At 39.3% G+C, this 16,086-nt stretch overlaps 1 protein-coding gene across 1 annotated transcript in view; it reads left to right on the forward strand.

The window, feature by feature from the left end:
- The first annotated feature begins 8,315 nt into the window (after positions 1-8,315).
- LOC124404083 (protein bric-a-brac 1-like) overlaps positions 8,316-16,086 on the forward strand; it is a 168,803-nt gene continuing 161,032 nt past the window's right edge. Inside the window, exon 1 of the mRNA XM_046877932.1 lies at positions 8,316-8,427. The gene's annotated coding sequence lies outside the window, so the exon portion shown is untranslated. The remainder of the gene's footprint in view (positions 8,428-16,086) is intronic.

Consider the following 16,086-nt stretch of genomic DNA (forward strand, 5'->3'; position numbering starts at 1 on the left):
AGAGATGATCGCTACCAGTCTTTACTACCTTTATACTTTATTATTCGTTCCTATGCCATTTTGATCGACTGGTCAGCCCTGCTGAATACCTACTCCCCTTACATTATCTCTCTCTCTCTCTCTCCCCGCATATAATACCATGCGGTAGAACCGTTATTATATATACTCATCCTCGATATCTGATCACGCTGCAGAGATACATTTGATGAGATGCAGGAAATTCAACACGCCATGGCATAGAGTGGATAGGGTAACCGCCATTTTGCACCCTCCGTCGTGATTCCTCCCATTTCTCACTCTATGCATCATGAAACAATTCATGTTCTCAAATTGTTTAGTTGTAGATTTTGTCGATTTAGATTTTTCGCAATGCTTAGGCTTCCGTACCTACCTCAGAAGGGAAAAATGGCATCTTTAGAGGATCACTTAGTCGTTCATCCGTATGTCAAGACCCCCTTCTTCTCAGGAAATTGGAGGTGTTAAAAATTAAAAATACACACAGTTTTATACTTGCGAACTCATTGATCGAAACCTACAAGATGCTTCTCGTTGATCTAGGATCATGAAATTTTTATAAAAACAAGCTTTCACAGTACAGGTAAAGGTAAAAGTATGGTAATAGTTAATTCGCAGTTATATATATATATATATATATATCATGTAACAACAGAAAAACTTATCCGGTTTTATCAAATATTAGATTTTGTTATGTTTTTTTCTACCCTTAAATCGTCGACAGTGTTCCTTTTGTTTCTTTGGATCTTAAAGATGTTTTGCAATTTTAATTTAAACAATTCTCGCCTATATTAAAATCCTTATCTTCATCTCCTTCCACGTTTCCTTCATAATTCATTCAAATGGGTACAATTTTTTTGCATTTATATGTATATAACTGCACTGCAAAATCGTTGTTGTATGAAAATTTGCTTACGAAGTATCGAAGATAAGGTTAAATATTATTTCATCGTAGAGCAATAATATTTTTGACCGATGTTTTGGCATCGGTTTATATTATATATACTCAAACACATATATTTCACATATATATATATATTGTATATGTTTGTACGTTGGTCAGTGTGTGCGTAATTATATCCATTGCGCCGTTTAGTGGTTGTTATAACGATAGGCGTGATCGACCCACCTGCCTGTCTACCTGCGAGGATTTATGATTTATGAAATATTGTTATTTGATTTTTTAATCGGTGCAAGTCTGTACACTGCAGCCTGCAGGCCGGCATATGATGCATTATAACTCGGATAGGACGTGAAAAGCACGCGTTCGTCAGTCTCGAATCTACGAACTACAGTAGAAAGAAGATTTGCGTATCATACCTCTTGCAGATAAGCTTTAAACAAGATTTTATTCCATTTCTTAATCTTTCGTCTATTAAATAACGCTCTAAAATAACAAATGAATATATATATATATATATAGATATATTTTTTTTTAAATTGAATTTCAAGTTCAGAGAAAAATTGTCGATACTTCGGGCTGACTTTTTTTGTCTCAATAAAATTTATTCGGGGAATAGAGGAAAATAGAAGAGAGACGGAGAGAGAACGTTTTGCACGATATGTAGAAAAAATTTGTACGATATTGAAGTTGTAGTAACACTATCGTAACGAAACGTCGACGATGACGACAAAAAAAAAAAATATCACCATTTTCTTACCTTCACAATGATTTTTTCATGAAACTAGAATTGCAAAATATGAGTATATATTTCGTTTTATTACTGTTTATTGAATTTCAAACAGTTCGAAAATTTCGAAATTACGGTTTTTCATCGTCAGGAATCGTTACGATTAACGTCACTATAAAACTTCAACAACATACTAATCTACTGTCTATATCAACGATTTTGCGCTTTGTGACGAACTGTTCGATTGCGGACTGCCAGGGGGGGGGGGGGGAAGGGGGAGGGGGAGGGGGAGGGGAAGGGGGAGGGGGAGGGGCAAAGGTTCGATATCATTAATAATAATTATACAATTATATATAGGCATATATGCATATAAATGCATAAATATATAAAACAAAGCATGCACGTAGATATTGTATTATTATACATATACATATACGTCTACCTGTATATCAGGTGTAGTTTAGCGGTCGTGTTATTATCTTGCTCCTCGACTCTGGCCGAGGAGAGGAACTATACGTTATTACTTATAATATTTCATCTTCGGAATTGGTGGTTATAACTTTGTTTATGTCATGTGAAGAAGAAGAAGAAGAAGAAGAAGAAGAAGACGAGGAGGAACAGAAATAAGACGAAGACGATAAGGTGCAGTCCAAGGGAGATCGTGCGACGAATAAAGACAAAACAACCAGCTGCATATCGTATATGTACCTATACATATAGGTTCATACCTATAATATACGATGTTACAAATTATATATTCAATATCTAAATTATACATGTATAATATAGCGTTTAAAATGGTATATATATATATATATAGCATAATAACTCTGGCGCCAAGTGTTTCTGTGTATGTGTGTTTGTGTTTTTTTTTTCTTTTTTGGAAAGGTTTTTGCAAAATTTTTGGGCGGAGTTGAAATTCCTAAATTGACAAATCTTGAATTCTTTGGTGGCGAAACTCGACGCCTCAAAGTTCCGAAAGGGCGTAACTCCGACAAATCGATGTTCCGAAAGTGCAAAAATGAGAAAATTTGAAATCTGAAACATGGAAACTCCGAATTATCGAAGATTTTCTGATCTGTGAATTTTTGGCTTGGTAGAATTTCGCGACGTTGAGCTTTCTGCGTTTTGGATTTTTTCATATTTTTACGTTCGGAATGTTGATCATTTCGATATTCAGTTTTTCTGATTTTTTACACACCCATTCGTTGAGTTAATTACGCCGTCTGAGTATATTTTAATTTTCGGAATCTTGCTTCATCAAAACTTGAACTTTCAGAGTCTTGTATTTTGGAACTTTTAGTCATCGCCTTTCAGATCATTCTAAACTTTATTGTGTTTCGTAAAGGTTTGATTTCTTCCCTTCAACTTTCCCCACCAAAACAATTCAGAATTAGATAATACTTCCGGATATATTCAACTTCGGAACTTCAACCCTGTCCCAAAATCTCTAACTTCAATACTTCGCCACGCTAGTCATCCGCATTGTACTTAAGTAGTGCGTTTTTCTTTTTATTCCTTTTAGGTATATACTCCATTCTTTTATTCATTCTTTCTTTATTTTACGTGTATTCTTCAATGCTACTGATTATTCGGAGGATCGGAATGCGACTATTGTACATGCGTACATAACTTTATGTTGTACACACACCGCGCCGCGCACATATAGGTGCTATTTGAATAAAGTACAACACGGTATGTCGCATGTATGAAGCAAATGGCTATTTATGCCCGCACCCGCGAAACAATAACTATTCTATTGTAACGATTACACACACATACACACACACACACACACACACATATATATATATCCATACATCTGCGGGTTACTTTCGCCGGTTGCACGCACGCATGATGTCGTTGCAGGCTGCCATTGGTATTATAGGTATGTAATGAACAAAACGACGACGGAACGTTATGAGCACCATCACCAGCACCAGCAGCAGCAGCAGCAGCGAGATATGTATTTAGTTACAGGTTTTTTCACCTTTTATTAACTCTTTTTTTATTCTTCACTCTTCTTCGATTGTTCGTCACAATACCCCGTTACTAAACTTTTTCTTCTCATAAGAATCATCCAGCACCGATCGATATGTTGATCACGATCTTACTCGGCTCGCGCGACATGATCAGTCTTTTCAAATCTCAAGGCACGTTCAAACTTTTCACTCGTCAATGGTTATTCATCACGTTTATTCAGTCTGCGTATAGTGTTCAAAAGTTGGAAGTAAACTTCCCTCTGTAGTATATAGATAAAAAAAAAAAAAAATAAAAAAACAAACTATACTTATAATGCGGTACTCTGAAATGATCTGATCTACGGTAGACGTAACTATAGATCATAAACATTCGTTAAACTGGTTCTATTGCAGTCGATTGCAAGTTTCATTTACAAGACTTTACGATGCTGGAGGAAATCGACGGTGGAAAGAAAAAGGAATAAACACGATTATGTCGGATAAGGTTCAAATGTTAGACTTACGCAGTGAAACTTATGAAGCTGAAGCTAACAGCCAGAGGTAACAGCCAAAAGTTTTAAACGTTTTGGAAATAGAGAAATATGCAGTTCAGTGTCATAATTGTAATTCTATAAAAGCATTGAGGGTTCATGGTACTTCACAAAATCTTGAATTTTTGACTTCACTACCTTCTAATTCTGGCTGCTAGCTTCAGTCTTGTGTGAAACTTCTCTTGACGACACCTCCAAGTAACCTACGTCCCTTTATAACGAACAGTATAAAAATCTCCAGCACAATTTACAACGTTAATATTGTTCCCAATAACGAACACTACTCAATAACTGAGAATATTTTTGGTCCCGGAAGTGTCCGCTGTTGGAATGGTTCACTGCATATCGTAGGTAGACATTCGTTGTTCGTCCCTCGTCGTGGGACCCAAGCGAGCGGCGAAATTGTCTTCCGAGGAGCTTTATGCAGTGTATCTACATAAGTTCGTACACAAGCGGGGTTCACAAGGTATGAGAGGAGCGATTAAGATAGATTTTCCGGTACGCAGTGGTCTGATTGCCTCACGTAGCGGTCGGGGTGAGGGGGAGAAAGACAGAGAGAGTTGGTGTACCTACAAGGGTTTGCGATTCTGTCCGTCCGACGGTCGTCCGTTTCAGGTTTGTTCGTCTGTCCGGATGGAGACGGGCTTACGCCGGTCATCTGCAATTACATGCTGAATCTTTAATGGAACGCTTCGAGCCTAGAATTAGTTGAATGCCACGGAAAGCTATCGCTGCATAACGTACGTTTTCGTACGTATGTATGCATGTATGTATGTAAGCTTGTGTATATAGGTGAGTACGTATATTATACATATCCACATCGCGAATGTACCTACTTCGGACATCCAATGCGCGAGTCTCGATTTGTCGTCAGATGAAGTCGCATGCAGGGTTGAAAAGAGGAATGCCTCTTTGGTCTCCTCTTCTTCTGCATCGAGAAACATTAGCGGGAAATCTATTTTACGTCGTGAAAGCTACTCTCTTGCGTTGTAGTTTTCTTCTTCAAAGCAAAGTCATCCAGGAACAGACAGACATGCTGAATGTCTGCTTTATCATACAGGACATCCAATTTCTTGTCACAATTCAGAGAAGAATAGAAAAATTCAACCTTATGTCCAGCTGCTTTATAGACGTAATTCGCAAACAGGAATAACAATTGATATTCGATTGTCTTGTGGACCTGTAACCAGTTTCTTAGGTATATGGACATCATCTAGTCAGTCCGAGACGAGAAATTGCATCTTTTTAAAATCGGTTTATCTTCTTTTATCCTTTGGCCTTTAGACAAAAGAAAGCAAAGAGGCTGTGGCAATCCGCAGCGCACATTATGTGTTGGTACCTCAAACTTTATTGAGTGTACCTAATGCAGGCTTACTTGACTTTGGTTCAAAGAAGAGACGCAATTTCGCTGGGCATAACGGGAATTGGAGAAGGACCGATGGATTGTTCAGGGTTCTAGACAGAGTTTTGAAGTGGTTTTCTGATTTGGACTCGGAGTGCAGGTTACATCGAAAATTATGGAATTTGGATCAAGCTGAAAACTCTGAATCTTATGGTAACTCTTGTATAATTCTTCATTGATTCTCTGACTACATGTAAAAGTGATTCAATTCGTTCACTCGAGGAATCGAAGAAGTGCATATCAGGTTCTTGTTTCTCGATTTACTTGAGGTTGCGTTCGAACCACGTTGGAGAAACGAACGGCGGCGGGGATCACGGGAGGATAATCATACGGTATTTCTAGCATTCGGATAATTTCTTATAATAAATCACGGGTAAGTGGTTCGCGCGAGATGGCATAAACATACGGTTCAACCAACCAACCAACCAACCAACGAACCGGTGGGATCGCCCAGTGCACTGCACTCCATTGCGCCGCGGTACTTTACCTCGCATGCTGCATACATCAATCCCGCACCCAACCCTAACCTTAAAAAGATCAATCATCCCCGAACCATATGCACTATGTACGCCAGTATCGAGTCTCTCCGATTCACCTCCTCGCGAAACCCAACCAAGACGACGACGGGGTGTTAATGTGGAATGCGAGGTAGGATGTTCCTCCTCTCCCTTCCCCTTACCAACCGTGGGAAAATCGATCATGAACACGATAAAGTGACCGAAAACCACCTTTATTCGATGACGAAGACGTACTGATCTCTACACTCACTGCGGATAGCTGACTCTTATGCTTTCGGGACACGCTAATTTGTCTCGATTATAGAAGCCCTAAGAACCGACACTAGCGCTGCACTAACCGAAGTTGAACTAAAGGGTCACGTAGGTGATAGGGAGCCTATCAGAAACAGATTTAGTCACGTGGTTCTCTCATTCTAATCACTATGTACACAGTGAACCACGTGATTCGTTAGTTCCGTTGAGGCTATTGAAGCACTGCATGGTGTCCATTTCGTCTGCTTCTAATCGACCCAGGCCGAGGACGCTACCGGAATCGAAATTTAGCGCTTACTTTAACGGAGCTCTTACTTAGGGCTTGAAGAAAGCAAAGTAAGTTCTATTTCAATGTAATATCAGGTTCTACTTTACGCTAGAAATTTCCAAAATTTAGTTATTTACGAAGTTCAGGCTCAAAGTAGGGTATGTTTAGAACTTCCTTTGACCCAGAGAGGTAGGGTTAAACCTGCTTGTTTGAAACCCTCCTTCAACCCTCAAAATCCTAACCCGCTGATAAAGGTCCGTCGATTCTGATTGATTATGGTAGAAATACAAAAAATACGATTAAAACATATGAAATGAAATGAAAATGCCAACAAATAAGAATTGTTTAACACATTCGTTTAATCGTATTTTCTGTATATTCAATCAGTTGAAAAGGTTTCAGTATTCGTAAGAACGTTGAAAGAATACAATCTAAATGCCATACTTAATATTCAAATGTTATTCAAACTTATCAAAATTATGTCAAAATAGGAGGAGAGTTGCAGGTCTAATATCAAAGCTGTAGATTGAACAGCGTGAAAATAGGTTCAATCGTCTACTGAGATAGTCAAAGTAGGGTTTGTTCTTAAATTTTTTGGACTTCGAGGTTCAATGTCGGATTTCTGGGTTCAGTTTCCTTAATTCAAAGTAGATGTATATACGAACCTTGGTACGGTGAAACCTAGGCGCTAAATTTCGACTCGGGTATTCAAGTATCTCCTTGACTTTTCACTTGTAGGTACTCTGACGACATGACATCGCTAGTCGATGTTCCTTGACTTGTCTTACGGTTCAATTCATGCCCGACGCAGCTCAATCGCGCGCACTTTGCTGCGTTTTACCTTGCATCATGAAGGTGCGTGTGTGTCCATTTGGTGGTGAGCACCCATTCCCAAGGGACCTGGGGCACCGGGCTACTATACCTCCTAATTTCGGTGTGCCGGGTACCCGGTAGCCGGGTGAGCAGTTCGGCGGTCCTTTTAGACAGTTGGATCAGGGCCCGGAAGGCACGAGAATTACCCACTCGTTGATTGCTGCCGTCGCGATCGGCCTGCGGGCCTCTTCCGTTCAGAAGGATCGGGAATTTATCAAGTCTAGCCGACGCATAAGTGCAGGGTACTTCGAATGCAGCGGCGATTTGAATTTTTACAAAAATTCTTCTCTTTCTCCACTTTCGTATCTTCGTAATTCTCTTTTTTATAAGTATAATAAAAAAAAAAAAGAAGTACTCGACCAAATCTTATACCAAATTGTATGTCATCAACTTATTCGGATCATGCAAATCGTGTCTGTCTCGCGTCGCTGGCTATACTCATCGATGATTTCATGTACGCACTGAAAATATCCAATTATATATTCTTATATACATACTTTCTCTCTTTTCACATCTGTTAAGAGGATGCTGTAGTCAGTCTTTATCGACCGAGTAAAATCTTACTCTTTTTCACTATATTTTCAATGCCTGCGCAACACTGACGTGAAAACTTTGCAGTGATCAGCTCAATTCCCACAGGAAGAAGAACGGGAATCTATATTGTTATTCCATTCTAACAGACGTGTTCATTTTGATAGTTAGATTAATATGAAAAAAAAAACGGAGGAAAAAGCACTTTTCAATTTTAACGTACCTTTCACTTCTACATAACGTAAATTATTTCTTTAATCATTACTGTTGCAGGACTGAAAGGCAAATCAAAGAAAAAGAAAAAGAAAAAGAAAGAACTGAGATATCGGAATCAACTGCAGTTTCCTTTGCGCACGCACGTCACCATCTGGATGAGACACATCCGTTTGAACCCCTTGAGATCATCAACTTGCTTGAAGGGATAGGTAGGTACATACGTGAGTTATAACCTGCGAACAACTATATCCTTAGCATTACGGTTCCGTTACGGAAGTAGAGGAGACTATTGAATGAGAGAGAAAGAGAGAAAAGTGAAAGAGTAAAAAACAAAGAAGAAGAAGAAGGTGTTTGCGCCTCGTCGCGTGGCGCTCCTCCGGCTTCCCATCCTCCATCCTCTATCCTCCATCCTCCCTCCTCCTATCTGACCCCCTCCGGACACAATCTGCACGTATAGCACAACCGGCACCAGCAACAAGTGGCAGTTTTCACGGATTTTCCTGCTACTGCTGTTGCTGCGGCGTGTCTGGAATTCAGGGTCGAGGCAACGAGTTCGTTCGGTTTGGGGCTCGAGGTGCCGCCGGGTTGCGTTGAGCAGGGTCCGGGTCGCCCCGCGCCTCCCCTCTTATCTCCTTCTTCATCCCCTTTATCCCCTTTATCCCATTTTATCCCCGGATGGACGTGCTCTCGTGTTTACAGGTGGAACAGAGGTTCGCTCGCTACTCTGTGCTGGGTCGCATGTCCTTTTTTTATCGGTAGTCCTTTTCACACTACGTCACGATTTGTTCTAACCACTGATTTCATCGTTCTTGTACTCGGACGATTTTTTATACCTTTTCTTTTCTTTTCTTTTCTTTTTCATAGACCTTGTAGCCTGCATGGATTCTTGACTGTAATCACATGGTACATACTCTATGGTTATTAAACGCGTGGTTAGAAATCGATCTTTCTTCAACCATGCAACTTGGTCTGTGATTACATTCATGTACACTTATAAGAAACTGCGCTGGAGGATCGTAAGGTAAGTGGATCAGTTATTGACACCTTCATACTGAATTATTGATCCCCTTTTAAGTTCTGAAATGTTAAATTTATGGCACAAATTGTGAACTTCTCGATTACTAAGACCAATTGCTAGAGGGTTAGACACTAGAAATAAATTTTTTTTGTCATTTTTGAACAACAAACAGAAACTTCCAGAAAAGGTCAATAGTTGGGAGATGGTCAGTAACTGGTTCACTTACCTTAACTCTAACCACGGGGCCCATTTCCACGAATATGGTGAATCTACGAGAAGCTTGAAAGACGTTTGGGGTGAAATTCATCCAGAGTGACCAATTAGGGTTAAAAATGAAAAATCAGGGTCTCTGCGTGTAACCGGCACGCAAATAAAGACAGTCCATTGCGTCGTAGTGCAGAGAAGGTCCCTCATCGTGCATCGTCCCAAGTCTTGAATTATGCCTCTGATAACTTCCTCCTTATTATTCCCATTACCTTCTTATGTGTATAATGAAATAATAATGCGGGGCAGGAGACGAGAATAAAAAGGAGACGGAGAGATTGTGAGATTGCGCGACGTGTGCGGACTCCAAGGAACACGAGGGGGATAACGCATCTCCAACGTGGGGTGCGGGGTGGGTGGGCGACGAGAAATTGAAAAAATCATTTAGCGAATGGCCGTCATAATAATGCGTGATTCGCTCATACGTCTCCTTGTGGTACAGTCCATTCTACAATCACATCAGCGGAAAAGTCAACGCTTCAGCTCTGATTACGCTTTTCTTTTTACCACTTTACACACACTTTTGTCCCGAAGAAATGTTTACACAGTCTTCAAGTTTCTTCATTAATTCATTATCCAAAACCAATTGCACCGTTGATTTTTCGAACGAGATCGGTTATGGGACTGTACTTTGTACTTTGCATCTATCTATCTACCTGGAACGAGTTCGTTTCAACCTGAGCTACACGAAGAAGAAATCGCGCACTACCACGTCGCAGGTGCAGCATTGCTGGGACCAATGATCATGATGACGATGATGATGTTGAAGCTGAATCCTCGCCTCTATCTCTCTCTATGCATCGCAAGGTAGAATTGGAAGGAAGGGTTACGGTGCAGACGATCACGTTCTCCGCGCGGGTGGTCCTCGTCGGTCCCCCTAAGACTATCCGTCTTCTGGGGTTCTCTTTTCCTCTCTCTCTCTCTCTCTCTCTCTCGAGAGAGAGAGTGGATCATGGTAGGTATACACCTACGTATGATCGCGGTCCTGCTGATTCTTACAGATTTTTTATTTTTTTTTTATTTGTTACTTTCATCAACGGTTCATGAATAGGTTGCAATGTCGACGACATGCGGTTGGAGTCAGAAGCTCCATGGTTAACTGCTGTATGTATTACCATACCTTCTGTAAGGTACTCTACAAAGATGGATTATCAAGTTATAAAACTTTCTGACCGTGGTTCTCAAACTACAAAATATTTTTTTTTTTGTAACAACCAGTCGGTGGTCGATTTTATCTAAGAATCATCGTCAATCGTATAAACTTATAATTAATACGACATATCATGTTTTGAAGTAACGCGTTGCGTTAATAGCTCATTCAACGGTATATTGGCATTTATAGTATTGTAATAGCGTTGCTTTTCACGTCTTTCGTGTTTCGTCGATTATACTATGTTGTCGCAGCAGCAGCAGTAGCAGTAGCAGCGTACTTTAGTGCTAGTGTACCTTGCGTAACACGGTGTTAGCAGCTAAGCTTCTTTATAGGTACCCATACGTATATCTAGGGGGCAGAGGCAGGTGCATGGTATACATATTAGATATAGCTATTAATTAACGAAGGAGTTCTTTACATTTACAGTCTATGTATTTAGGTAAGTATATTATGCTCAATACATGTATGTACAAACACAATATATGTATATGTATAATAATATTCGAAACGAGAAATGAAAGAAAAGGAAAGGAAACGAATGGAAATTGCTTGGCGTTGAAAACAAACCGACACGTTATATCAATGTCACACAGTATATATCAATACCTGTGTATGTAATATATATAATTATTTATATATGTACATTATTATTATTGTTGTTATTATTATTTTTTCTTTCTCTTTTCTTCCCTTTTAAAACATTTCTACAACGTATACGAACGGCAGCCTTTCCCACGGGGTCGCGACCTCGACCGTTGCCTATTGATATATACTATCTATCATACATTGTCCGTGCTGTATAATACGTCTACATATATATGCATGCATTTAGATATACATACGTCGATTCACTATAGACTACGTATAATAATATATTACGCTATAGTACTAGCGATATTGTATATATATATGTATATGTGTGTGGGTGTACATGTAACGATGCAGTGGTAATCATTTGAGGCCGTGGCCACGTGACGATTGAAAATAATATATGTATATAGTTATACGGTATCGCAGAGCTTTTGATGGAAAGTGAACGTGAGACTAAAGTAGGTATGGTAGTAGGTATTCGTCCCATTTTCGGTATCGAAAATAAAAAAAATAAATAAATAAACAACCGTCATAAAAAGTGGACGATTTTTTCATAGTCACAATTTCATGTAATAACGGTGGTGATGATGATGTTGATGATGATGATGGTGAACTATATTCCAACCTTGGACTCGACTTACAGGCACAGTATACGATCGCGTCATTAGAATGATTCCAATGCATTACTTGCTGATGCAGTCGTCGGGCGCATATAATATGTAAGTTGGAAATAATAACAGCGTACGATGCGACTGCACAGCGAATACGAAAAGGGGAAGAGACGAAGAGGGGGGAGAATAAACGGCGGAGGAGGAGGAGGAGGAGGAGGCGAAGACCAGACCGCGATTGCTAGTCCATGTATATGTATACGAGGGTTGTGTAAATTCAAATGCATGTGTATAATGTAACTATATACTTTATATCTACGTGTATATATATATATATATATATATACACAGTGATGGATAAAGATCCTTCGCCGATTTCATTTCATCCTGACGGAGAATCGTATAGTATACCTATCTCATACATATATATATATATATACATGTAATATGATCCCCCCCGTAAGATGTCATCGTGATATTATTGTCCACGGGATAATATAACATGTTATTATTCCCGTTTCTGTATGCAATAAAAATATATATTTATTGTATATTTTATTACTAAGAACGAACTGTATATATATATATATACACTCTCCTAAGGTACTGCGAGACTCTTCAGGGAAATCCTGTTCACCAAAATTCTGTTATACATGTAACGGAAACGTCGAATCTTCATCGGCGCTCGTTTAATGTTCGGCCAATTTCAACCCCTTCTTAGGACTTTCGATTCTTATCAGTTTTCGATGTTTTTCACGTACTGTTTCCTGTTGGAAGCTGGATAAATCCAAATTTTATCATGTCAGGTTGAATACTGAATCGGGGAAAACAGTCCGGACTCTGATACGTTCTACTCGAATTCGTGAAAACGGAATTGAGGTTATGTTTCATTTATATTCCTCTGTATAACTGTACAAAGAGATACTCGGCATTGTATTATGGAAGTGGAAGAGAATTTATTATTTAAGAATCTCGGAATACCTGATTATACAAATGATGATGCTACCAAGTTATGAAATCCGTATATATAATTTATTGATTCAATCAATTCTTTCTAGCTCTCTAGAAAAAGATATATATATATATATACATATATATACGTAGAACTACTTTCGTATTCACGTTTTTCTATGTCATGCAGGTCACACATATATTTATGTACCCAACCTATATTGTTCACTTGAGTTTTCCGTTTTTCTGCCACACATTTATGTCGTTAAATTTATATCTACGCTTTACAGTCTTCAACAATAGTTTCTTAAGGATTTCTAAGAGTCTGTAAATCGTTAGTTTACGAATAACTTATACTGTATATACCGATTACCCGAACGAACATGATTTCCTGCCGATTTTTAACCGGGTTACCATACTTATCACGGTATAGTAGGTACAAGAAATTTATGTATGCTTCTTTTTATTTTATTTTATGCTGTTTTTTTTTTTCTTTTACGCTCGTGCACACGTACCTTATACGTAATAGGTAGTCAATGTATGCGGTATACGGAATCGAGTCACTGATGCAAGTGCAGGTTCACGATACGGAGGAGTCAAGCGTGCGGGATGAGGTTAATAATAATACATGTATTGTATAATTTTCATCGTAATGCGATGTTGGTATGCATTCTACGTCATAGTTATATATATATATATATATATAAATTTATACATTTAAACACGTGTAAGTGTATTTGTGCGTTCGGGCTACCTACAATGCAGGAAAAATGCAGTTGTGCAGCTTAATGACCGACTTGCATGAACACCAATGTCAGTGTGTCGTCTAATCTGTATTTAACACAATGTGAATTGAATTCAAAACGTCACGGAAATTTACCTTGAAATTCATGCATTCGATTCGATGGAAAAACGGAGAAGAAAAACAACAGTGGGAAAGAGGTTCTTCGATTGACAATGAGAAATGGTATTACGATCAAAGTATAATAAAATAAATGTGCACAATTTCATGCATATATCGACGCAAAGGGTATATATACGTTTCCATTTATACGAAGAGAGGGGAAAAAAATGAATGTAAAGAAGACAAATAAAAAAAAAAAATTAAAAAAACAAAAAAAAAACAAAAAATAAAAAAAAGTAAAAACGTACGCGAACCTAAAACGAAAAAATCAATTCCATTTGTCATTTGACAAAAGCGGCTCGAGCACTGATCGGGACGGGCTGCAAACACGCTCGGCGAGCATAAAAAAACATGGCCACCACCGACGCGCGTGTGGGATTAAAATACTAGAGGGGTGACACACGGGTGACACAGGGGTGCCAACCAATATAACCTGCAGCAAACCCTGCGCCCAGATACCGGGGCTGCTACACCGAGGGGGGCCCTTTTCGCAAATATACCTACCTACCTACCTACCAACGAGTTATATGTGTTTCCGTGACGCCAAAACTGGACGACCTCAATGCCGAGGGTGGCTTGCAGGTCCCGGATGCCAGACACACTAGCTATAACGGCCCGTAGATCCCCTAGATATAAACCTATATATATACATTAGGGTGGTTGTTGAGTGGTTTTTTTTTGTCTTTGTTTTCTTTTTTTGGAAATTTCAATGTTGGATGGTCGTAGATCGGCTGTAAATATTTAAAAAAAAACTGATCTTTAATTTTTTCAAATTTTTCATTTCGAGCTTTGGGTCTCTCTGCTGGCCTTTTTTTTCTTGTATTTCATTCTTGAGGACTAGAATGGAATTTGCCGCATATCTTGATTAAAAATCTGAAAATAATTAGAGGGTAATTATACTCGTATACAGATTTAGGCAGGCAACTTCTGTCTTTTCTGCAGACGAATCCTCTCCCTCTATCGTTCGGTGAACCTTGCAGCGATTTAATAATAATATGTAGTGAAGCAATAATATGCAGTGGCGTAGGTGAGACCCAGTAAACCGCTTTTAGGGATGGTTTGAAATTTTGAAATCTACCTACCATGACGGTAATCATCCGTGAATCTTTCTTTCGATTTTTAAGGTCCACGACTAGATCACGAGAGGGTGTCGTTTCTACAAATTCGTTTCTACAAGTCCCAATACATAACAGCTCGTTTCTACAAGTTGCGATCCTACAAGTTCGTTTTTCTCGAAGAGTTCGTTTCTACAAGTGGCGGTCAGATAATTTAAATTAAATCAAAATTTACGAAATCGACAATTAAATGTATCAGAAACGAACTTGTAGAATTGAACCGCTCGGTTGTAGGATCGCTACTTGTGGAAACGAACGTTTCGGACGAACTTTTAGGACTGCAACTTGTAGAAACGAACTTTTAGGTATGGGCACTTGTAAAAACGATACCTTCTCATATGGCAACCATCAGGTTTATGGTTTTCGAGATGCAGTGGGACGCAGAGTGTGACGCAGATATGTCAGGTATACCAAACTCTTGTTTGGAGTCGATTGTTACTAGATATCGCATTATACTATATCACACATGCAAACCCCCACGTAGCGATGGACGCACACAAAGATCGCGTGAAATGTATCTCATAAATACATTTGCAACTTGAATTGCTGCGTTGAATGGTTAATCACTCGAACATAGCGTCTGCTGTGTGTCTATCTATAACCAAACCGTTGCTGTCCTCCATCCTCAGCTACACATACGATTGTAGGGATCCAGCGTTGTTATTATCTCACTTCCAATTACACATGAAAATTTTGTTGCCTAGTTACATCCGGAAACTGCTGCGAGGATGTCACTGACGAGAATGATTCCTTCTCTCTCTTTTAAATCTCACGCGTTTTACCGTGCGACGGAATGAATTGTTCCGTACAATATTACAAGCACGTATGTACATACATACGTACGTATGGATAACATCCCTTCAGGTAAAAAAATGATTGTCGACTAGCAGCGTGGAAACTCGGAATTCATCGATCATACTTCGATTGTTTACTTGTGTGTAGGCGGCCGGTCTTTTCGAATCCCTTCACCACCACCACCACCACCACCCCTTTTAGCCTGCACATACCGATCCAATGCCCTGCACAACCACGCGGTTTACGTCAGCGTAATTAAAAGCGTTGTAATGTCGTCATATATGCCTGTATCATCGGATTTACAACACTGGGACATACCACCTCCTCCTCATCCTCGTTTCTATAGGTTTAGGTACAGGTATTCACGTATGTATTATCATTACCCATAACCCCCTCCCCCCTCCCCTCCCCGCCCCTCACGGCACTGTTATGTTCCCTCTTTCCGCCGGGAATTATTTGGCGTACTCTC

Source organism: Diprion similis, chromosome 3, assembly GCF_021155765.1.
Source record: "Diprion similis isolate iyDipSimi1 chromosome 3, iyDipSimi1.1, whole genome shotgun sequence".
Lineage (NCBI taxonomy): Eukaryota > Metazoa > Arthropoda > Insecta > Hymenoptera > Diprionidae > Diprion > Diprion similis.